We start from the raw sequence: 25,284 nt of genomic DNA, 5'->3' as shown, positions 1-25,284 counted from the left end.
AAGTGAATTGAAAGAAACTCCTTAATAATTCTGCCTCATTTTTAAACATTATATAAACAAGATAAAGCAAGGTAAATAATACGTCAGTAGAAATGATACGAAAAGCAAAGTTAGATCAGAGCATAGTAACTGACATAGTGAGTAAAATAAAGCTGGAGCCTCCCCAGTACCTTCTGCACAGCCCGGGATCAGCCTATGCCTTGTATGCAGGGCCACTTGAATTGCTTACAAACATCCAGTAACGAAGGTACCAGAACACTGTTCAGAAAAGTGAGCGTCATAATTCCATGCAGTAGACATTTCGTCTGTGGGGTCTTGCCATTGACATCACTATCACCATCACCAGAAAGGTAGAGGATGGGTAAGTATGTGGCGGACTTAATGTCCCTCACATGGCGATCTTCTGCTGCAGATATCTACAGAATGGATGGAGTCGTAAACTTTATAGCTAGTTCTTCAGCCTCCACTGATGAGGGGAAGTGTAACATTTTCCGATTGCACAGTGCGTTAGCCGTTGAAAGCTTGAGCGGAGTTCCCTCACATTTAGCAACAGATAGAAGTTGCTGTGAGGGCATCGAGGGGCTACGTGATCTCTCTGTGATGCGAGTCAGGAGAGCTGTGAAAATATCCTGCCGCGTTTGGATAGTAGAGTGTTACTGGGCCACTTCAGGAGTAGAAAGCCTCTGCTTGTGTAGCTGATATGGAGCCTACGAAAGGTCTTCAGGGACCAGAATGACCTCCACTGGTCCAAAGGGGGGGAACAGGGACCCAGAGTCCGGAATGCAGCTGGTTGTGGCAGCAGGAGAGAGACAGCGTCTGCCGTGTTTGTACGCCACAGATGACGATTGCGTGAATTCCACAAAGTCGACTTATATGGTGTTAACGTGTAATCCTACAAGTGGCCCATATAAGCTGAGTTGGGCTGGGTGTCAGTGATAAATCGCTTTGATGACTGAGAGGAGTAGGAGCTTCAGTGACTCGCATCCGCTCGTCTCAGAGGTCAGGTCTCGCTCCTACGTATGCATTTTTATGTGGCTTAGGAGATGACAGTGTGTCAAGAGGTTAGCCACGGAGAATTTGAATGCTCTGTCTTTCGTCTTTAAGCTTGGGTTGCCAGAATTGTGGAAATGATTTTATCTTCTATGGAAGGTAGAGAAAGGATTGAGATATGGTGACAGCATCCAAATTCCAGAATATCTTCTGACTTGCTACAATGTCTTCCCTGATATCTGTAGATATGACGATAAGGTGGTTCTTTTTTGTTTGGCTTTTTCTGTTATGTGGATGTCTCGAGTTTGGGCATTTGGATCTGGATCTAGAAGGCTAAAACTAATCAATCAGGCAGCAATATAAAAGTTTTTATTAATGTATTAATGGTACTGCTCTTTTACTTTCTTTTTTTAGATAGGTGTGCCAAACTCATCCTCTTTGCCTTGTTTTCAGTTTATTTCCATGCTTTGTGGGGGCTTGCACTTTTTAGGGGTAGACTGTTTTCTCACAGGAGCGGTCAACATAGGTCTGTAGGTGGTAATGACTTAGATTCATGTAAGTGTATTCTAGGTGGTATCAATCCAATATTCGTTCTCATCTTCAGTAGTTGTCCGTCCCACCTCGTCGTTCCTCTTATGGTTGATGTAATTTTTCATAGGCCCACCCTCCTCCCCCCATTTCATATGGATCTTGAGTCTATTGGGCTGACTTGCAGAGCTATAGTAGGAACCTGGGCATCGTCGTAGATGTTGCCAGAGTGTGCTCGTTGGGTGTCATGGGTGTAAGGGGGTGTCAGGTTTTTCAGAATGTTGTTTCTTATTTAGCTGTGCTCCCTCAACAGTTGTGTTAGTAGTTCATGTGGGTGAGAATGATCATGGCAGTATTAGATCTGTAGATCTGATTCACTCCCTTAAGCAAGCCCTGCACTGTTGGTTTGCCATGATTGGTGGTATCTCCTTGGTCTCATCCAAAATAAGCCAACAACCAGCTAGGGGGAGAGTTTGCTTCATTCAAGCTATGGAAACGGCAAGGGGGAAGATTTGCCCATTTCCAGATTTCTTGCTAGATTTGGTGGTATGGTAATTAAACATCTTGAGGTTTTAGGGGGCCATTCAAACATTATGCATCTGATCCGAAAGAATAAGAGGAATTTTTATATGCTGGCACATTCAGTCTAAAAGGATTCTTTACAAAATTGAAGGTTAAAATAGATGAATTACACCACAAAAGTCAGCTATAATTTCAGCTTTCAGTTCTGCTACCCTAGCCTTAACTTTTAAATTAACTTTTAAATTCACTTTGCATTTTCACTTTCGTAAATAACGCTATAAGTTTAAAAAAAAGCTGTAGTTTATGTAGTTTGCCCAAAAATCCTGTGTCTCATATTTGGTTTGGGATTTCTAAGTGCTTTTAAGGTCCTTATTAGTCAAGAATTCCCAATGAACCAGTCGGGACCGGGATTCATGACTACAGGACTTATCTGCGGACTGCCTGGTCAGTTAGTTATCTATTGTCCCCTAGTTTGGAACATAAGTCAATAGGATTGGTCAGTACTGGAGTCAATAAGGGTGAAAAAGGAGGGTTCACTCTCTTGGATCCAGACAGCAGGACTGTAACTGATCTTGCCCACTCTGGTTACATTTGTGGTTCAGTTTTGTATTGCCTATGTGTGTGGTTTCCCTTTGTTGTCACAGCAGAGGTTGGTGCTATGCCAGCTCAGAGAAAGATTAGACAAGATACTACAGAAGAGTCCACTGGGGAGATGGGTCTTATCCTAAAAACAAAGTGGGACATGAGTTCATGGCTGTTTAACGGGAGAACTGCCTGCTACTCTATGGAGCAACTGCTACCCTATGGAGCTGCAGCTAGCGTGATATGTGTCCTATGCCCTTTGCCAAAAATCCCTGTGGGTTGGGATATCAAAGTAGTTTTATGGGGGGTCCCTAGCAGCAATGTCTCTTACATGGACTTTAACTATACATTGAAACACTGACAGTAAGCTAAATAGCTCAATATCAGTGCCCAAACTCATGAATACTCATTGGGCTGAGTGCTTGCAAATCCCTAGCAATCCTCCCAAAATGGATATTGCTGTCGTAGGAATAAGGTATCTAACTCTGTCTCTCAACCAGCAGGTGTTCACATACTTTTTGACATGTGTATATAAAGTTTTGTTTATTAATTCACATAGTTTAACCCCTTAACCCCTTAACCCCTTAAGGACACATGACGTGTGTGACACGTCATGATTCCCTTTTATTCCAGAAGTTTGGTCCGTAAGGGGTTAAAGGGACACTAGAGGCACCAGAACAACTGCAGCTTATTGAATTTGTTCTGGTGTGTAGAATCATTACCTTCAGGCTTTTTGCTATAAACACTGTCTTTTCAGAGAAAAAAAAAACAGTGTTTACATTACAGCCTAGTGATAACTTCACTGGCCACTCCTCAGATAGCTGTGAGAGATCCTTCCTGGGTTATGGCTGCCTACAATGCATCCAAACATTCAGTATATCCTCCCTCTGCATGCAGACACAGAACTTTCCTCATAGAGATTCATTGATTCAATTCATCTCTATGAGGAGATGCTGACTGGCCAGGGCTGTGTTTGAATCATGCTGGCTCTGCACCTGATCTGCCTCTTTGTCAGTCTCAGCCAATCCTATGGGGAAGCATTGTGATTTGATCAGGTTACCACTTCTGATGATGTCAGCAGACTGCTTGTTTTTTTTTTTAGGCAAACAGCATGCAGATCTACAGATTCTGGCTTGAATACAGGAAGATGTTGCTATATTTATGGAGGCATAATGGGACCGGGGGGCCTAAATGGTGATTTTAAAACTATAGGGTCAGGAATACATGTTTGTGTTCCTGACGCTGTAGTGATCCTTTAAGGACTGAGGCAGTTGTTATAACGCCGTTACAGCATTCTATGCCGTCCTGCATTAAATGGGCTTTAAAGCCGTTGCGGCGGCATAGAACGCCGTAATGGCTTTTAGCCCCAGGAGCTTGGAGGTACTCACCTCTGCCGATATCCTCTTCGGGAGGACTGCCTGACAGCCCAGGCAGCCCTCCCCGGCAAATCAGGCCCCCGGGGGCCATGTGATCGATCTCAAAGAAAATGTCAGACAGTCCCCCTGCTGGTGGGTAGTGTAAAAAAAAAATTAGACAAGTTTAAAATAAAATAAATGTATTTATATATATTTATATTATATATATATATATATATATATATATAATTATATAATGTATATATACATCTTATATATATGTAGCGTCATACATAGTGTATTTTAATGTTAATATAAGTACATATATTAGTATTAAAATACACTTAGAAGTACGATATATATATGTCCAGTCATTTTTAGTAAGGAGGAAGAAGCTGTTCTGGAGGGGGCCAGGCCGGGAGAGCTTAACTCCCAGCCACCCCAGCCAGCCCACTGGACCCCAGGGAAGCCACCCTCCAGGAAAAGGTAAGAAACTGGAGGGTGGTTATCAAATTTTGCATGAGTGTCTGAGTGTGTGTGTGTGTGTGTGTGTCAGTATATATGTATGTGTGTATGTGTTAGTGTGCCAGTATGTCTGTCAGTGTATCTGTATGTCTGTGTGTGTGAGTCTGTCAGTGTCTGTGTGGTTCAGTATGTATGTATGTATGTATGTATGTGTGTATGTCTGTCAGTGTGTCAGTATGTCTGTGTGTGTATGTGTGAGTCTGTCAGTGTTTCAGTATGTCTGTCTGTCTGTGTGTATGTGTTTCTGTGTGTATGTGTTTCTCTAGGCGTGAAACCTTTTGGATCCATAAATTAAAAACTCTGGAGCCCAATGGGCTAAATGTTGATATTGATTTGGTCTGTTTTTTATAATTGTATGTTTTTTATAATTATATGTTATTCTTTATATAATTACATGTTATTTCATTTTTTTGGTTGATATTCCTTTAATTTCTATTGAGGCATGATAGAATCAATGGAAATATGGAAATACCAATTCAGTGGTTCCTTATTTCTCTATATAATAATATTTACACTATTTGAGGATAAATTCTTATTTTTTCTTTTCCTTTGGTATTGCATTATTTCCATAGTTTAAATAAGCACATAAATACAGGTCATATGATCTATTAGTTTAATAATATCCCTTTGTGGATAAAATATATAATATCATCAAATATAGACGTGTATATTCTTTAAATTCCACTTATTAAACAAATGTTTTCTTCAACAAACACTTATATTGATAAATAAATAAAATAATAAACATATATAAAAAAAAAAAAAGTAAAATATTAATATTTGTTCACCTATTTTCTTTTATCATGACTCAATTGATATAATGTCTTACTAGTTCCTTATAAGTATGGGAGCTTAATTTATGGATTATACTTTGTTGCTGCCGATACTTTTGTTTTTTTCCAGATGGATACACTTTGTATTATGGGACTATTCCTTTGGCGACCACCAGAGGGCACTGCCCTGATGCTGTGTCACCTCTAGCGGTGACACGCAAGGTGGAACGCGGAAGTCTGTGATGGACGTCACTTCCGGTTCCAGTTTCATGGATCCGAACGCTGTTTTTTTCGTGATTGAATATGGGGAAATTACCTTTGAACAGCTGAGGAGAAGTTCCCACCGGACCAATGAAGTGGAAGAAACAAGAAGACGCCCATGTATTCCAATTTGGACACAGGGAGTAGCCCTATATATTTGGGACTGTGGGGATGGGGAATTAGGCTGCTTTTTATGCTTGTCATTATTCTGTGCTGACTATTTTATTTTATGGTCCCTGAGGAAGTTCACATATAGTGAACGAAACGCGTAGGACCTCTTGATAGTTTATATCTTATTTTATACTTTATTTTATTAATTGTTTGTTGGTATTTTTCCCACCTTATCAATAAAGCTGCTACCTTTTCACCATTTCTGGAGTTCTGCATTGTGTATCCATCGGTGAACTACAGAAGGGATAATTTGGCCCCCCATTGCTATCCGGGGAGGCACCCTAAGGCTTAATTTTTCACAAAATCCTGTGAGTGCATTACATTTATGTGATTTGTTTTTTTATACTGTATCACACTATGTATGTGTTTTGTTTGTTGTAGATTTGCAGCCGTATCCCAAACTTCTTTGTTATCCCATATTTCTGCTGTGTAAGGTCATCTTTTCTGGGTAGTGACCTGGGAGGCTGCCGCATTGTATCTCTTTGAGATAAGTATTAATTCGTATTGTTTCTCTGTGTGTATGTGTGCCAGAATGTCTGTATGTCAATGTGTGAGTCTGTCAGTGTCCGTGTGGTTCTGTATGTCTGTGTTTGTCAATATGTCTGTCAGTGTATGTGTGTTTCAGTATGTCCATCTGTCTGTGTGCATATGTGCCAGTATGTCTGTCAGTGTATCTGTATGTCTGTGTGTGTGAGTCCGTCAGTGTCTGTGTGGTTCAGTATGTCTTTGTGTATGTGTGTTTCAGTATGGCTGTCTGTGTCAGTATGTCTGTCAGAATGTATCTCTGCATCTGTATGTTGTCCATTTGTGTTTGTGTGTGTATCTGTATGTGTCAGTGTTTGTATCTGTATATCTGCATGTGTGTCAGGTTGTGTATCTGATTGTCTGTATGTGTGTCAGTGTGTGTGTCGGTGTATCTATATGAAGTCAGTGTGTGTACCTTTGTATCTGCATGTATGCCAGTGTTTGTATCTGTGTGTGTCAGTGTATCTATATGTAGTCTGTGTGTATCTGTATGTTCTTGTGTGTATCTATATGCGGTCAGTGTGTATCTGCGTGTGTGTGTCAGGTAGTGTATTTGTGCGTATCTATATGTAGTCAGGGGGGCCCAAGTAAATGCTTGCCCAGGGTCCAATCAAAATTAAAGACGGCCCTGGCCACATGGTCTCAAAGGTAACATTACTAATCCGGCAAATTTCAATTTGAAAAAAAAAAAGAAAAATGGAATGTGCTATATTTGACCCTGTAACTTTCCAAAACACCATAAAAACTGTTAATGGGGGGTACTATTGTACTTGTGAGACTTTGCTGACTCCAAATATGTTTTTTCAGTTAAAGCTAACAGTATTATGCCATTTACCGCTAAAATGTCTACAAGTGACATCACAATGCCCTACCCATATGATCTGCCATATGAACTAACGCCAGTGCTGCACACAGTGTGTGTTTACATTAAAAAGCCTGCAGGGACAAACTATAGACACCAGAATCACTTCATTAAGCTGCAGTGGTTCTGGGGACTAAAGTATCCTTTTAATGTGAGGTAAATTAGAGATTAGTGTCACTAATAATATACTAGATTGCCTACTTACAACCAGATGAGGATGGTGATGGGCTCTGGCTGCAGTCTGGCTCCACTGGTCTGGTGTAGAACAGGATCTCTGGAGGCTGTTTGTAACTGTGGTCACAAAATTCAATGTTCTCGGAGAACGGGAAGCAGCTCCATTTTTTGGGCCCCTTACACAGCTCAAGGTCTGGGCCCCAGGCCTGACGGTGAGTATGCCCATAAGGTCCACCCACAAGTCCACCTATATGTTCGCTCACAAGAAGTGTAGTGTGTAGTGTATGTGTTATGGTAGAGGATCTAATGTGTGTGCTTATGGAATGTAGTGTATAGGGATACCAGTTTGTTTAGATGATACAGTGTGTTTGTGTGTAGTGGAAGCAGTGTGTTTTTGTGTAAGGGATAGAAAGCAGTGTGTGTTTGTGTATAAGGGATGTATTGTGTGTTTCTCGTTGTGTGTAAGGGATGCATTGTGTGAATCTGTGTTTATATGCATAAGGGATGCGAATTGTGTTTCTGTGTATGTAAGGGATGCAGTGTGTGTGTCTGTAAGGGGTGCTTTGAGTGTGTGTAAGAGATGCATTGTGTTTCTGTGTGTGTGTAAGAGAAGCAATGTGTGTTTGCATGTGTGTGTAAGGGATGCAGTGTGTGTGCCTGTAAGGGTGCGTTGAGTGTGTGTAAGATGCATTGTGTATCTGTGTGTGTGTAAGAGAAGCAATGTGTGTTTGTATGTGTGTGTAAGGGATGCATTGTGTGTTTCTGTGTATGTGTGCAAAGGATGCATTGTCTTTATGTGTAAGGGTTGCATTGTGTATGTGTGTGTGTGTGTGTGTAATGGATGCATTGTGTGTGTGTGTGTGTGTGTGCGCGCGTAGTGTGAAAGAGCTCCCTGTCCTGCCCCCTGTCCTATAGAACTCTCCCTTCCGTCACTTACAGATCTCCCCTGCCCCTTAGTGGTCTCTCATCTCCTCCCCTGTCCCTTAGTGATCTCTACTTTCCTCCCCCCCACCTCCCTTAGTTGTCTCCTTTTCTCCCCGACTTTCCATTAGTGGTCTCTCGTCTCCCCCTTAGTGGTCTCTCCTCTCCCCCCCACTTTCCATTAGTGGTCTCCCCCACACCCTAAGTGGTCTCTTCTCATGCCCACTTTCCATTAGTGGTCTCTACTCTCCCCCCACCCTCCCCTAGTGGTCTATCCTCCACACCCCCACTCCCTCCCTTAGTGTTCTCTGCTCTCCCCCCACCATCCCTTAGCGGTCTCTCCTCACCCCCCTCCCCTAGTGGTCTCTCCACCACTCCCTCCCTCCTTTAGTGGTCTCTCCCTCCCCTACGTTCTCCTCAAGCCCCCCTCCCTGTGTTCTCATCCCCCCGTTCTCCTCTTCTTCTCCCCCCCGTGTTCTTCTCCCCTAGTTCTCCTCTTCTCCCCTGTAATCTTCTCTTCTTTTCCCCCCTCCCTGTAATCTTCTTTTCTTCTCCCCCTCCCTGTAATCTCTTCTTCTCCCCCCCGTAATCTTTCCTTCTCCCCCCTCCCTCCCTGTAATCTCTTCTTCTTCTCCCCATCCCTCCCTGTAATCTCTTCTTCTCCCACTCCCTGTAATATCTTCTACTTCTCCCCCCTCCCTCCCTGTAATCTCTTCTTCTCCCCCGTCCCTCCATGTAATCTCTTCTTCCCCCTCCCTCCCTGAAATCTCTTCCCCCCGCTCCCTCCCTGTAATCTCTTCTTCCCCCTCCCTCCTGTAATCTCTTCTCACCCCCTCCCTCCCTGTAATCTATTCTTCCCCCCTCCCTCCTGTAATCACTTCCCCCCCTCCCTGTAATCTCTTCTTCCCCCCTCCCTCCTGTAATCTCTTCTCCCCCTCCCTCCCTGTAATCTCTTCTTCCCCCCTCCCTCCTGTAATCTCTTCTCCCCCCTCCCTCCCTGTAATCTCTTCTTCCCCCTCCCTCCTGTAAGCTCTTCTCCCCCCTCCATCCCTGTAATCTCTTCTCCCCCTCCCTCCCTGTAATCTCTTCTCCCCCCTCCCTCCCTGTAATCTCTTCTCCCCCTCCCTCCTGTAATCTCTTCTCCCCTCCCTCCCTGCAATCTCTTCTTCCCCCTCCCTCCCTGTAATCTCTCCTCCCCCTCCCTCCCTGTAATCTCTTCTTCGCCCCTCCCTCCCTGTAATCTCTTCTCCCCCCTCCCTCCTGTAATCTCTTCTCCCCCCTCCTTCCCTGTAATCTCTTCTCCCCCCTCCCTCCCTGTAATCTCATCTCCCCCCTCCCTCCCTGTAATCTCTTCTTCCCCCTTCCCTCCCTCCCTGTAATCTCTTCTCCCCTCCCTGTAATCTCTTCTCCCCCTCCCTCCCTGTAATCTCTTCTCCCCCTGCCTCCTGTAATCTCTTCTCCCCCTCCCTCCCTGTAATCTCTTCTCCCCCCTGTAATCTCTTCTTCCCCCTCCCTCCCTGTAATCTCTTCCCCCCTCCCTCCCTGTAATCTATTCTTCCCCCCTCCCTCCCTGTAATCTCTTCTCCCCCCTCCCTCCTGTGATCTCTTCTCCTCCCCTCCCTCCCTGTAATCTGTTCTTCCCCCTCCCTCCCTGTAATCTCTTCTCCCCCCTCCCTCCCTGTAATCTCTTCTCCCCCCCCCCCCCCCCGGTTTCCTCACCTCCCCTTCCTGTAGCATGGCCGACCTCCTCTGTGGTCCGCGGTACAGAAGTTTCTGTTTCCTGTACCCGGCCGGACTGACAGGAAGTGCACACTCCGGACCGGAGAGGAGCTCGGCCACGCTACATGGAAGGGGAGGTGAGGCAGTGCGGCAGCTGCCTGAGCGCTCTTTATAGAGTGCTCAGGCGGCTGCAGCATTTAAAAGGCCAGCGATGGGGGCGCAGGGTGCCCCCTCCTATATGGCGCCCTAGGCGGCTGCCTAGTTCGCCTTATAGGAAGCGCCGGCCCTGACAGCATGTAGTGTATCACTCGCGATTTTTGTGAGATGTGAGTCTGCCAAGTTGCCGTGAGTGGTTCCCTTGTGTTTGTTGTGGTTACATCGGGTCTGTGGCCGGTTGGTTTGGGTTGGAGGGTCGTGCTTGGAGTTGATGGGGTCAAGAGGTATCTGCGATGATATCCAGAGAGGTTGGATCATGCGGAAGTTAGCGAGTCTTGTACCATCGTTTGTCATGGTAGACATCTATACAAATTATAACAGTAAGAGACATATATATTCAACATTGTGAGAGAAGAAAACATAGAGAACAATATTAAACCTTTAACTATAAAAAGCAATGTCAGTTCACTTTATAGTTCTGCCGGTGTCATGTGTGTGTTATGTGGGCCTGCAGGTCCCCGTCCCTGGGTTCAGGTATGATTTTAGGGTGTAGTGAACCTTTAACCGTCTCAGGGTGGTAGTTTGTGGGTGTCTGATGGCTAGTTCCGGTCGCCCTCTATGGGGAGTGGTTGATATCGGTTCGATGGTCTATGTGGGGTGGGTTGTGGGTTCCTCTGAGTGGGGAGGGATGTGTTTGTTCTGTTCATTTGTGTGACCATGGTTTTCGTGGGTTAGTGATATGTGTGTTTGGGGTCGGTGGGATTGTCCCCTTGTGCAGGCAAAGGTGTCTCCTGCGCCTGTAATGGGTGGTCCGCACATAGTCTTACTGTGTCCTAAGGGCAATGAGTGGTATGAGGTGTGCCCATGTCTCAGGTGTCAGGTGTAAGTGTCTTATGTTGGCAGGTTCGGGTGTGTGGCTGTCAGTGTACTTGCAACAGTTCACATTGGTGGTTGATGTTCTTCTGTTGACAGCTGGCTGTTGCGGTGGGATTTCTGGAGGCAGGGTGAGTAAGTTCATATTGGTATTCCTTTGTGCAGGCCTGCATCCTTTGCTGTTGATGTGAGTGTAGTGGGCTGAGGTCCGCCGTAGTGTGGGTACCATCGGGGGTGGTGGTGGTGGAAGAGGTCTATTATCATCTCGGTTGGCAAGTGTTAAGGGATTCAAGATAGGCGGGTTGCTGCGGTTTTCTATAGATTCGGCCAGTCCGTTTGAGGTTCCTGCCTGTGTGGGGTATTGGGGCGGAGGGGGGAAACTTTGGAGGCAAGGGTCCATGTTGCTCACTTAGATTCCACTCCATTGGTTTTAGGGGTATTATTGGTAAATGTGGCCCCCCTGGAGCCTGTGTGGGTGCTGTGATGGTTTATTTGGCTGGTGGTTGAGTCTTGCTTTTGGGGGGGTATTCGGGATCGGGCTGCAGGTTGTTACTGAGATTTTGCGGCAACTGTGGGTCACCCGGGTGGTGCGGTGGTAGGGCCAATGAAGAGACAGGTGTTTCAGGAAAGGGTGGTATACCTTGTGTCAGTCGACCCCTCCGCGGCCCGGGTAGACCTGTCTTGGTACGATGGGGTGGTTAGTTCAGGAATGCTGCCAGCTCCGATTCCTCCAGCTGTTGTTGCGCCGGAGTCGGTGTTTTCTGCTTCTTTGGTGGGTGCTGTGTCCTCGGTTCGTCCGTGCATCTGTGATCAGACCAGTTCCGGCTTGGTGGAGCATATTGTACCAGTTGGATCCCCAGTGAGTCAGCAAAGGGTTCCATTTCCACTGGGGAGAGGAGTGTGTGGGTTTGATCGTCCTTTCTCACCATTAATTTAAAGGGGTGTCCCCATGTATATTTCATTCCCTTTTGTTGGAGGGCTAGGGTGAGGGGTTTTAGGTCCCTTCTTTTTTTCAGTGTCGATGGAGCAAGGTCCTGGAAGAAGGTGAGGCGATGTTCTTGATATTTAGGTGGTTTGTACCTGGCAGCTTGGAGCAGTTTCTCTTTGACTGGGAAATGGTGTAATCTTGTAATTATGTCTCTTGGGGTAGCTGGGTTCAGGCTGGGGGGTCGCAAGGCCCGGTGGGCCCTATCCATTTACATATACCTCGCTGTGAGGTCCGGGGCTAGTGTTCTGAAGATACCTTTTAGAGTGGGAATTAGTTGGTCTGGAGTGACTGACTCAGGTAGGCCCCGGATCTGTATGTTGTTTCTCCTTGAGCGGTTGTTAAGGTCCTCAAGGCTGTCCTCCAGGGCTGCTATGCGGCCGTGAAAATAGGCTATATCCTGGGCCTGCTCAGTAGAGGTGGTTTTAAGTTTGGAGATGTGGGTTTCTGCAAGGTCGGCTCTATTGGCGAATGTGTTAATGTCCGCTCTGAGGCCTACCAGTTGTTTGTTGATCTCGGCAGCCACATGCGTTTTAATGTCGGCCATGGCCTCGTGTAGCGTTCCCCTCAGGACGCCTATAGTGAGTAGCGAGGTGGGGTCCGAGCTGTATGCATAGTCCTCTGGTTCTGATTCCTCCTCATCTCGGTGTTGAGAGTTGTTAGGCCATTGCGAGGTGTTCGGCGTGCAGAACATCGTTGCTACCTACAGGGTAAGTTCCTTTTTCTTTTTCCCTCCACCCATAATAGAATGTGTTGGGTAAGGTTTGTCGCACCGGTAGGGTATATTTTCGGGGTTCAAACACAAGGGGAGTCGCCGATGTTAGCGGATGATAGTGCTATGGGGAGAGGGAGCTCAGGAATTAAGCGTCCATCTTCCTTCGCGGTCAGGCTCCGCCCCCCGGTATATAATTTTTTTTTACATTTATTTGTATTATTTTTTTATTTTATTTTTTTCATATATATATATATATATATAAGAAACCAAGAGGGCTGCACTCACCTAAACATGCATACATTATAGGGTGCTGCTGGGGCCAAAATATACAAAAGACAGAATCCAGCGCACTCGCTTATTAACTAAACAGTGATTTTAAATCTTAGAGATAGTAATAGTTTTATTTAAAAACACCTCACCTAGGCAAAAAATTATGGGGGTTTAGTTACATTAGATGATCATGCATTGCATAAGCCTGCCAACTACGTCAAAGTACCCCATATTCAGCAGGTCCTATCCTAATAGCAGCCTAATGCTTGCTCTTATGAGATTAATCCACTTACTTGGGAAATACTTCCTTACTGGGACTCTCTGGAAAGTCAAGGCTAAATAGGGTCCTGGAATGAGGCACCTGTAACAGGGAGGGGTGCAAAACCAAGGAGTTGGCCTGGGACAGGGCCGGACTGGCCCACCGGGATACCGGGAAATTTCCCGGTGGGCCGCGGCATCTGGGGGCTGCGCAGGTATGTGCCACCGGGTGGCCGGTCCGGTGGCACACTTAGAGGGGGCCGGCCGTGCTTCACGCTGGAGCAGACGGGCTGCAGCATCGCCAGCACTCTTAATGCTGAGGACTGAAGGAGGAGGGAGCATGTCTCTCTACCATGCTCCCTCGCGGTTCCCACAATTCACAGCAGCCCCCCTGACTCCTCTCGGGTAAATGGGGGGGGGGGGGGGGTGGGGGGGAGGGGGGAGTAGGAGAAAGGGCAGAAAGAGAGAGAGAAAGAGACACAGAAAGAGAGAGAAAGAGACACAGAAAGAGACACAGAAAGAGAAAGAGACACAGAAAGAGAGAGAAAGAGACACAGAAAGGTGAGAAAGAGACACAGAAATAGAGAGAAAGAGACACAGAAAGAGAGAGAAAGAGACACAGAAAGAGAGAGAGAAAGAGACACACAGAGAGAAAGAGACACAGAAAGAGAGAGAGAAAGAGACACAGAGAGAGAAAGAGACACAGAGAGAGAAAGAGACACAGAAAGAGACACAGAAAGAGACACAGAAAGAGAAAGAAAGAGACACAGAGAGAGACACAGAAAGAGAAAGAGACACAGAAAGAGAGAGAAAGAGACACAGAAAGGTGAGAAAGAGACACAGAAAGAGAGAGAAAGAGACACAGAGAGAGAAAGAGACACAGAAAGAGAAAGAAAGAGACACAGAGAGAGAAAGAGACACAGAAAGAGAGAGAGAAAGAGACACAGAGAGAGAAAGAGACACAGAGAGACAAAGAGACACAGAAAGAGAAAGAAAGAGACACAGAGAGAGAAAGAAAGAGACACAGAGAGAGAAAGAAAGAGACACAGAGAGAGAAAGAAAGAGACAGAGAGAGAGAGAAAGAGACACAGAAAGAGAGAGAAAGAGACACAGAAAGAGAGAGAAAGAGACACAGAAAGAGAGAGAAAGAGACACAGAGAGAGAAAGAGACACAGAGAGAGAAAGAGACACAGAGAGAGAAAGAGACACAGAGAGAGAAAGAAAGAGACACAGAAAGGGAGAGAAAGAGACACAGAAAGAGAGAGAAAGAGACACAGAAAGAGACACAGAAAGAGAAAGAAAGAGACACAGAGAGAGAAAGAAAGAGACACAGAGAGAGAGAGAGAAAGAGACACAGAAAGAGAGAGAAAGAGACACAGAAAGAGAGAGAGAAAGAGATACAGAGAGAGAAAGAGACACAGAGAGAGAAAGAGACACAGAGAGAAAGAGACACAGAGAGATAAAGAGACACAGAAAGAGAAAGAAAGAGACACGGAGAGAGAAAGAAAGAGACACAGAGAGAGAAAGAAAGAGACACAGAGAGAGAGAAAGAGACACAGAAAGAGCGAGAAAGAGACACAGAAAGAGACACAGAAAGGTGAGAAAGAGACAGAGAAAGAAAGAGACACAGAGAGAGAAAGAAAGAGACACAGAGAGAGAAAGAAAGAGACACAGAGAGAGAGAGAAAGAGACACAGAAAGAGAGAGAAAGAGACACAGAAAGAGAGAGAAAGAAACACAGAAAGAGCGAGAAAGAGACACAGAAAGAGACACAGAAAGGTGAGAAAGAGACAGAGAAAGAAAGAGACACAGAGAGAGAAAGAAAGAGACACAGAGAGAGAAAGAAAGAGACAGAGAGAGAGAGAGAAAGAGACACAGAAAGAGAGAGAAAGAGACACAGAAAGAGAGAGAAAGAGACACAGAAAGAGCAAGAAAGAGACACAGAAAGAGACACAGAAAGGTGAGAAAGAGACAGAGAGAGAAAGAGACAGAGAGAGAGAGAGAAAGAGACACAGAAAGAGAGAGAAAGAGACACAGAAAGAGAGAGAGAAAGCGACACAGAAAGAGAGAGAGAAAGAGACACAGAGAGAGAAAGAGACACGGAGAGAGAAAGAGACACAGAGAGAGAAAGAGACACGGAGAGAGAAAGAGACACAGAGAGAGAAAGAGACACAGAGAGAGAAAGAGACACAGAAAGAGAAAGAAAGAGACACAGAGAGAGAAAGAAAGAGACACAGAAAGAGAGAGAAAGAGACACAGAAAGAGAGAGAAAGAGACACAGAAAGAGCGAGAAAGAGACACAGAAAGAGACACAGAAAGGTGAGAAAGAGACAGAGAGAGAGAAAGAGACACAGAGAGAGAAAGAGACAGAGAGAGAAAGAGACACAGAGAGAGAAAGAGACACAGAAAGAGAAAGAAAGAGACACAGAGAGAGAAAGAAAGAGACACAGAAAGAGAGAGAAAGAGACACAGAAAGAGAGAGAAAGAGACACAGAAAGAGCGAGAAAGAGACACAGAAAGAGACACAGAAAGGTGAGAACGAGACACAGAGAGCGAAAGAGACACAGAGAGAGAGAGAAAGAGACACACAGAGAGAGAAAGAGACACAGAAAGAGAGAGAAAGAGACACAGAAAGAGAGAGAAAGAGACACAGAAAGAGACACAGAGAGAGAGAGAAAGAGACACAGAGAGAGAAAGAGACACAGAGAGAGAAAGAGACACAGAGAGAGAGAGAAAGAGACACAGAAAGAGAGAGAAAGAGACACAGAGAGAGAGAGAAAGAGACACAGAAAGAGCGAGAAAGAGACACAGAAAGAGCGAGAAAGAGACACAGAAAGAGAGAGAAAGAGACACAGAAAGAGCGAGAAAGAGACACAGAAAGAGCGAGAAAGGTGAGAAAGAGACACGAGAGAGAGAGAAAGAAAGAGAGAGACACAAGAGAGAGAAAGAGACACAAGAGAGAGAAAGAAAGAGAGAGACACGAGAGAGAGAAAGAGACACAAGAGAGAGAAAGAGATAGATATATATAAATAATTATGCCTTTAATATTTACACATATATTAATGTACATTTATATATGCATAATACACAGAGAAATGTCATTGATATGTACTATATGTAATGAGCAGATATTGGCCTCTTGTTGCTAGGTGCATACTCCAGCAAAATAACATATTGAAAGTGAAGAGCGCACCCACATGACTTCAAAATAAACAAGAGAACGTCAGTTTTTCACAGTTGTGCCCTACATACATTCACCATTTCAGTCCCATTACCAAGGTTCCCTTAATATGTCATGGTAGTTGGACTGAAACATTGATTACATGCAAAGGCACGTCTGCTTAAAATAAATCTGCACTCTTGTTTTTTTTTAAGCTTATATGTGCTTTTTTTCCACATGGAGTAATAATTTTTAATTTTAAGTTATCTTTTCTAACTCTGTATCGGCACACTGTGCTGGCGCAACGCATTATGGGGCTGGTAAATATTTTTTTTCCAGGGCTGCTTTTAATTCCCAGTCCGGCCCTGGCCTGGGACTCCCAAATATATAAAAGAAACCAAGAGGGCTGCACTCACCTAAACATGCATACATTATAGGGTGCTGCTGGGGCCAAAATATACAAAAATATATAAAATACAGAATCCAGCGCACTCGCTTATTAACTAAACAGGGATTTTAAATCTTAGAGATTGTTATAGTTTTATTTAAAAACACCTCACCTAGGCAAAAAATGATGGGGGTTTAGTTACATTATATGAGCATACATTGCATAAGCCTGCCAACTACGTCAAAGTACCCCATATTCGGCAGGTCCTATCCTAATAGCAGCCTAATGCTTGCTCTTATGAGATTAATCCACTTACTTGGGAAATACTTCATTACTGGGACTCTCTGCAAGTATTTCCCAAGTAAGTGGATTAATCTCATAAGAGCAAGCATTAGGCTGCTATTAGGATAGGACCTGCCAAATATGGGGTACTTTGACGTAGTTGGCAGGCTTATGCAATGTATGATCATATAATGTAACTAAACCCCCATCATTTTTTGCCTAGGTGAGGTGTTTTTAAATAAAACTATTACTATCTCTAAGATTTAAAATCACTGTTTAGTTAATAAGCGAGTGCGCTGGATTCTGTATTTTATATATATATATATATATATATATATATATGTATATATATATATATATATATATAAAATTATAATTATATATATACATATATATATAAATAAAAAAAATATATATATATATATATATGTAGTTAATGTCATTCTAAGTGTATTTTAATATATATGGATCAAATGTGCATGTGTATATAAATATACATAGAAATATACACACACAGATACAAAAACAACACAATGCAACACTTTTATGTATGCAATTGCATATTATGTGCAGAATATAGTAATTTACTGAACATGCTACTCTGTATGGAATAAAGTTAAAACATTCATGAAATTAAATGATTTTAAAGGGATTATGGGATATGAGTAGAAAAAGAACATTGTTAGGGTTATTTACTAAAGTAGAAATTTCAACTGTCTTCTCAAAACTACTTTTTAATATAATAATCCTTTCATCAATTTTTGAAAGAAAAAATATATTTTAAATTAAGTATTTGTAAAATAAATACATAAAACATTAGAAATATTAATCCCTATCTTTAAAATCTGACAGGATCCATCCGCCATATACATGCACCTTTGGTTGGACAGTGTTTGAAAACTGACTACTTTAGAAGCAGAGAAGACCATAGAGTATAATTGTGGGTAAAAATAACATATGGTTTAATTAGAGACAAGAAAAAAGCCAAAGATACATTTTCTCATTTAATACCTTGATATTACTATATTATTATTATTATTATTATTATGACTGTTTGATATTGGTGTGAAACCAGCCATTATTTCCAGCAAGCTGAGCCTCATATGAAGTTATTGACAAAGCTCCCCTGCTCCCCTCTGCCACCAGATGTCCCTAGAACAACAGATGTGTGTTTCAAATTTTACCTTAGGCCATGTATACTTTCTTGTGCCCAGGACCATGGCAAGTGTGCTTAATGTTTATACTTTCTGTTAAAGTTTGACCTCCAGTCACTGCATGCAAAAAACATTTGACCTGAAAACTAAAAAAAAAACATATAGATTGGAGAAAATATGCTGTATTGGAAAACACTTTATTGAACATACTGCCATTTCAAAATGGATGATGCTTTCATGTATTCAAAACAACAGCACAATATTTAAGTTTAATATTACAATTGTATAATTTTAACAAACTTAAGGCAGCAAAGCATTGTGACATTATCTGACTGAAATCCAATGAAAAGTTAAGCTGAAAATTAGACAAATTTACAATTCATATCATTATCTTATCAGCTGCTACAACTTCCCCCCCCTATTTAATACCACAGCACATGCAAATAAACAGCTACCAGCTGTTTTCATACTCTATCTCCTTCACAAAGCTACGTTAACTTGTGAAAAACTAACTACAGAAAAAGAATGAAAAAAAATACATAGATATCAATATTATAGAAAACCATTACACCTGCCGTTGCTATATTTAAACCTGAGTAGGGAGACTCAAAGCAGAAAAAAAATGTAATATCTTGCCACTGCTGCACAAATAACCTAACCGTGCTAAGTAGCACCGTCACTTTGCATTTTTTTACATTTATTTTTTTTGTCCCTCTATTGAACATCATAGTTTTAGATTTGCATCAGTTTAATATATGAAAAAAGTAGGAACTAATGTAAAATATTATTATTTTCATTGTTGCATTCTTTGGCAACAACTGGAGCTTAAAGGGACACTGTAGTCATTTTAATGCAAACACTGCCTTTTCAAATGTAGTAGTGTTCCTTTAACCCCTTAAGGACACATGACGTGTGTGACATGTCATGATTCCCTTTTATTCCAGAAGTTTGGTCCTTAAGGGGTTAAAGTGGCTCTCTCACAAAAAGACATTATCTCATCGGTTCCTATTGTTGTTGCCACCTTTATTGTCGAAAAAATACCAGCTATGCTAATTTGTATAATTATTATACATGTGCGCAATTTCACAGGACGCAACTTCACTGCATGTTATGTAACATCACAGGGAGTAGCATCCGAAAAAAAATTGGAAGCAAAAAATTCCCTAAATTACTAAAACTACTTTCAATGTGTGTTCTCTGTTTGACTATAGGTGTAGCATTGTGTATGTACAGCAGTGTGTGTATATATTGTTTCTGAGTGTGTGTGTATAGCAGTCTGTGTCAGTGTGTATACTGTGCGTACTTGTGACAGTGCATTCTATGTATGATTCTTGGTGTATTATTTTCCTCTGTACATTGTGTAAAATAGTATGTATCACTATATATATACTGCCTCAATGATTGTATGAGTGCATGTATAGCAGTGTGTGTGTGTATACTTTGGGGGGGTGTGTATTGCAATGTGTCATTGTGTGTATACTTCTTTTAACGATGTGTATAGCAGTGTGTACACACTCTGTGTGTCATTGTGTGTACATATATCAGTATTTGTATCTGCCATTCATGGCTAAAGAGTACCCCGTGGAAGAAGATGACACCAGGTGCGAGGAACAGGTTCAGGTAAAAAGAACCCACTTTTCTCTGCAGCCCACGACCATCACACTGCAAGTGGCAAAGTCACCATCTGGGCTTTGCAAAATATGCAAAGACCCCAGAAGTTTTCAGAGCAGCTTTAAATGAACATAAGTCACCAGAGCCCCTTTAAACTAGGTCAATAAAAAACTTCAATAATATAAAACAAAAGGTTACAAATGTGTAAATAAAAAATACATCAATTTACTGGATATCTTTTAAAAGGGTTACTCGAAGCACTATGACCACTTCACTGATTTCATTTTGCTATGAAATTTTGCACATACAGAGTTTATCTCCACCTCTGGCCATGTCATTGGGGTGACATTTGCTAGCCTTAATTCTCGGGTGGTTAATGCAAGTCCTGTGCAAATTTGTCACACCAGACGCACAGCATGGTGGCACCAGACAGCCAATGCCTCCTATTTCCTCCCCTCAGCCCTCCCTCACAAATTGCTCCCATGCCCTCTGGCAAGTGAGATTGATGTGAACTGTGGAGGAACTGGCTGAAGGGAGAACTTAGCCTTGTTGCTAAATTAGGGTGAGTTTTACTTTGTTTTTTTTTTTAATTGAGGCGTTAGACCAGGGGTTCTCAACCCAGTCCTCAAGTCCTCCAATTTATGATTTAGGGACTACCCTGTTGTGTCTAAAGTGTTTTTTTTTTCTTTCTAAAAACACTTTAGACACAACTGGGTAATCCCTAAATCTTGGACTGGTAAGTGGTACTTGAGAACCGAGTTGGAAACCACTGGGTTAGACCATCATAGCAAGGGTTACTCTAATAAAAAATAGTATTACCACTGATGTACTTTATGCTAGATTTTGTGACAAGAATTTAATTAAGGTCATGTCCATTTTAGTTTTTATTCTTGGATTTTTCACTGACTATAACTGTGACTAGTCTTATCTAGGCATATCACTTGTAAACATTAACACTATTGGGTGTTTCACATGGGGTGCTTTGACCCTTTAATGTGTCTAATTAGTCCTCAATGTAGGCCTGAATTTAATAAACTTTTCAAAAGATTCAATACTGTTATAAAAACTTTTCAAATTATTTATTTACAAAAGTTCCTATATAATGGTGACTTCTTTTGGAAAGTATTTCTAACACCAATGAATTATTTTGAAAGCTTATTAAATTGAGGCCCCATGTCTCTGTTTAATATTCTTGGATAAGCTTTCGAAATAATTCGATATTGTGAAAAATATTTCAATTTTGTCATATTTTGATTATTTATTATTTATGTATCCTTTTTTATATACAATATATATATATATATATATATATTGATATTTTAATATTATATATATTAGTACAGTATATGAAATAATTTGGAAATCGTATGTAACAATATTAAATTGATGCCTTACTTAGCAGTGCTGTTTTTTTCTGCTATATATATATATATGTATGTATACAATAAAAATGAAAATCCAGCGGCTTGACTCACAGCAGCACCCTATTTATGCATATTTAGGTGAGTGCAGCCAGCCCCTTGTTTTCTGGTGGGGACAAATTGTGATTGAAAACCCCTTCCACCTGAAGTCTGTGGATAGTTAATACAATGTTAAACAAAAATATGCACACCAGTCAAGCCATAAGACTTGCTTTTCTCACAGGAATCACAAATCTGCAGTGATGTTACTACCACAAAGAATTACCAGATTTTACTAATTTCATGACGTAAAGTCATGATTTTATAAAGGACACGGAGGCAAGTATTATGCTTATTCTCTTTCTTTATTCCTCAGCAGCAAAAGAAAGGATATTGTAGATATTCAACGAAAAAAAACAATAACAAACATCATTTACCCAAAGGGTTAACCACATATAACATATTAACCAATGAGAGTGTTCCTAGAACAATAATGCCCCATGTGACTCTAAGCCACTCCTCTTTCTTGATGTTGCCGACGGACACTCCCAAAAACAGAAGAACATAATCAACTAGATGTGAAGAACAGCGACTCCAGAAAAAATACGGCAAACTTAACTCTGAAGAAAAACTGGTAATCATCTGCTTGAATTTGTATGGACTGACATGGACTAGTGTGAAACCCAATTAGGAGGCTGTAAGACAGAGAAACTAAATGGTAAAATACGTTCTTGGATATTACTTCCACATCTATAGTGCATCATTAACCAAACAATATGTCTATCCAGTAACAGTCAACCAGGTGAATGAAAAAAACACATTACCATGAGGACCGTACACCCATTACCTGACAGTATACTCACAGGGAGGGCGCAAAATACCTGAATTGGGTGGGATAATACTCGTCTCCGTGTCCTTTATAAAATCATGAATTTACGTCATGAAATTAGTAAAATCTGGTAATTTTATTAAAGGACACGGAGGCTCCTATTATGCTAGTTCAAAGCTGTGTGATCATTGAAGTGGAAAAATGAGAAACTGGACTAAAATAAAATTCTAGGAACGTAAATTCGCTGGACCAATCAGCTGCACGGAGGAGGTCTTCCAGCAAAGAGAAAGATTTTTATGCCATAGCACCCCTCACCGAGTGTGCTTCATACGTAGAGGTGTCGATACCAGCCGACTCCATGATCCATTTAACCCAACGAGATATGGTAACTGTAGAAACCGGCTGGTGTGGTTGTCGAATTGCCAGAAACAAATGCGGATACCGGGGATCACGAACCGAAGCCGCCCTTGCTTCATATTCCTTGAGGCAAACCACTGGACACAGGTTAACGTTATGTGGAAAGGCTGGGTAGAAAACCGATGTAATGGATGTCTTCGCACATCTCGATATGTCGAAGGAAACGCCTTCTGGTGTAAATGAGCGTGCCGCCAGGTCCAGTGCCCGGACATCTGAGACACTTTTACAGGAGATTAGACAAAACAGCATGACCAGTTTAGCAGTGAGTTGCTTGATCGAAAGGTCCTCATTCTTCGGTCAATTTTCAAAAAGTTGGAGGACGAGGCTAACATCCCATAGGGCTGAATATTTAAGCTGTGGTGGGCGTGCAAATTTGATGCCACGCAGGAGTTGACATACCAATAAATGTTTACCTGTTTGAAGTCCATTCCAGCCTTGGTGGCCTGCTGAAATAGCTGATCTATTTAAGTTTATTGTACGATATGCCAGGCCATGGTCGAAAAGTGAAGTAAAGAAACTCAAAACATGACTGACAGATGCAAATATGGGATCCACGTGTTGTTCCATGCACCAACTATTCCATGCGTTCCAGGCATGTAGGTATGATTTCCTTGTTCCTGGAGCCCAAGCCCCCGCCAGGAGGACCAGAGTTGCTTGTGGAACATTTGGGATGTAGCAAAGTCCCCTGAGAGGAGCCATGCCAAGAGCTTGAGATGTCCCTGGAGTAGGAGGGGATGTGAGTTCCCGTTGGGGTCCAGTACGAGGTTGGTGACCACAGGAAGTAAACTCAGGAAATCTATGGACATTTCCATAAGTGTAGGGAACCATGGCTGAGACGTCCAGAACGGGCATATGAGGATCAAGGAGGTCCGGTGACGCCTGAGGTGCAGCAGAGTCTGTGCAATGAGAGAGAAAGGAGGAAAGGCGTAGTGGCGAGTATTCGGCCACAGTTGAAGGAAGGCATCCGTCGCTAGAGCTTCCAGGTCCGGTCTCCAGCTAAAAAACTTCGGCAGATGTGCGTTCAAACGTGATGCAAACAGGTCGATGTCCAAGGGGCCCCAAAATGACGGTAAATGGCCGAAGGTGGAAGGGTTCAGTCGCCAATCGCTGGCATCTCACAGGTGTCTGGAATTCCAATCCGACACTACGTTGGACATCCCCGGGATGTACTCCGCTTGTACTGAAATGTTGCGATCCAGACAGAATTGACAGAATTCCTTCGCTAGATCCGCTAATATTGTTGACCTCGTGTCCCTGAGGTAGTTGATATAACAGACCGCTGATACATTGTCTATGCGTAACAGAATGGAGCAGTTGGTCGATACACTTAAAAGACTCCGTAGGGCAAACGATCCTACTAGTAGTTCGAGGCAGTTGATATGCAGTCCCTGTTCCTCTAAGGACCATTTTCCTCTGGTGGAGGTAGATCTGCAGCGCGCAGCCCAGCCGAGCATACTTGCATCGGATTCGACTACGATGTCCGGAGTGGTTCCGAAGATCGCTTGGCTGTTCCATGCATCCATGTGTTGTAGCCACAACCTGAGTTCTTCTTTGGAGGTGCAGTCGAGAGGAACAGAGTCTGAATAAGAGTGCCCCAAACAAAGGTATTTGGCCTTCAGTAGTTGAAGTGCTGTGTAGTGTAAAGGGCCGGGAAATATGGCTTTGATTGACGCTGAGAGAAGGCCGACAATCCTGGCCAGTTATCTCAGGGTAAGGACAGGACGTGCTAACGCCAGATTTCCGCCAGATTTCCTTTTTGATGGACTTGACTTTGGATGTTGGGAGTAGGAGTACTCCGTTCACAGAATCTATGGTGTATCCTAAGAATTCTAGTTATTGAGAGGCTTTGATGACTGACTTTTCCCAATTGATTAGGAAGCCCAGGTTGTCCAGCAGAGTCATCATCCAAGAAAGATGTTCGTGGAGTAGGTGAGGGTCCTGCGCCATTATGAGGATATTGTCCAAGTATATTATGAGTCGAACTCCTCTCCTGCGTAGGAGGACAACCACTGGTCTCATGAGCTTTGTGAAGCACCAGGGTGCCGGCGAGAGACCGAACAGCAGGCATTTGAATCGCCACATGGTCTCTTCCCATTGGAATTGTAGGAATTGTTGGCAATCTTCAGCCTTTGGAACTGTGAGTTATCCGTCCTTCAGGTTGAGCTTGACCATCCAGTCCCCTGAAAGCAGGAGGTCTCGGAGAGAGGTATGTGACAAAAGTGTTTAGAGGTCGTAGGTTGATGACTGGACGAATGCCTCCACCTTTCTTGGGGACTAGGAAGAGGTTGCTTATGAAACCTGGTGTGAAAGGGTGAACTGCGGAGATTGCACCCTTGGAGGCTAAGGCCTGTATTTCCTGTGATACCAGATACCGATCGTGAGTGGAGAACACCATGCGGTTGGGGTACTGTGTTTGAACAGGGTGTTGCACAAAATCTATAGAGTAACCCTGGAAAGTGTGGAGGACCTAGGCATCTGAAGTGAACATGCGCAATGCATTGACAAAATGACACAGTCTGCCTCCCACCATTGTTAAAGAAGACAGGTGAGATGGCATTAAACTTACCGTAAGGTCGTCGGCCATAGGAAGAACATCTGGGTCCCCGAGAGTGCCATGGTCTGCCCTGAACTGGGAAGAATGGTGAGGTAGGCTTGGACTCAGGTGCTGTAAACCTGGATTGTATGGAGCCTCGAGAACCCCGGTATGAACCAGACGGCCATAAACTCTCTGGTGGAACACTCATTTCATGCTGGCTTGAGCTTTATCAAGTGCCGTAAAGGTGCCTACATACGTGCCCAACTCTTTAACAAAATTATCTCCAAACAGGAGGGCTTTTGCCTGGGGTCCAGGCTCTGAGATAGCCAGGTTTACTAGCTTA

Source organism: Pelobates fuscus, chromosome 2 (genome assembly GCF_036172605.1).
Source record: "Pelobates fuscus isolate aPelFus1 chromosome 2, aPelFus1.pri, whole genome shotgun sequence".
Lineage (NCBI taxonomy): Eukaryota > Metazoa > Chordata > Amphibia > Anura > Pelobatidae > Pelobates > Pelobates fuscus.
The sequence above is the reverse complement of the archived record's forward strand: the minus strand, read 5'-3'. Positions refer to the sequence as shown.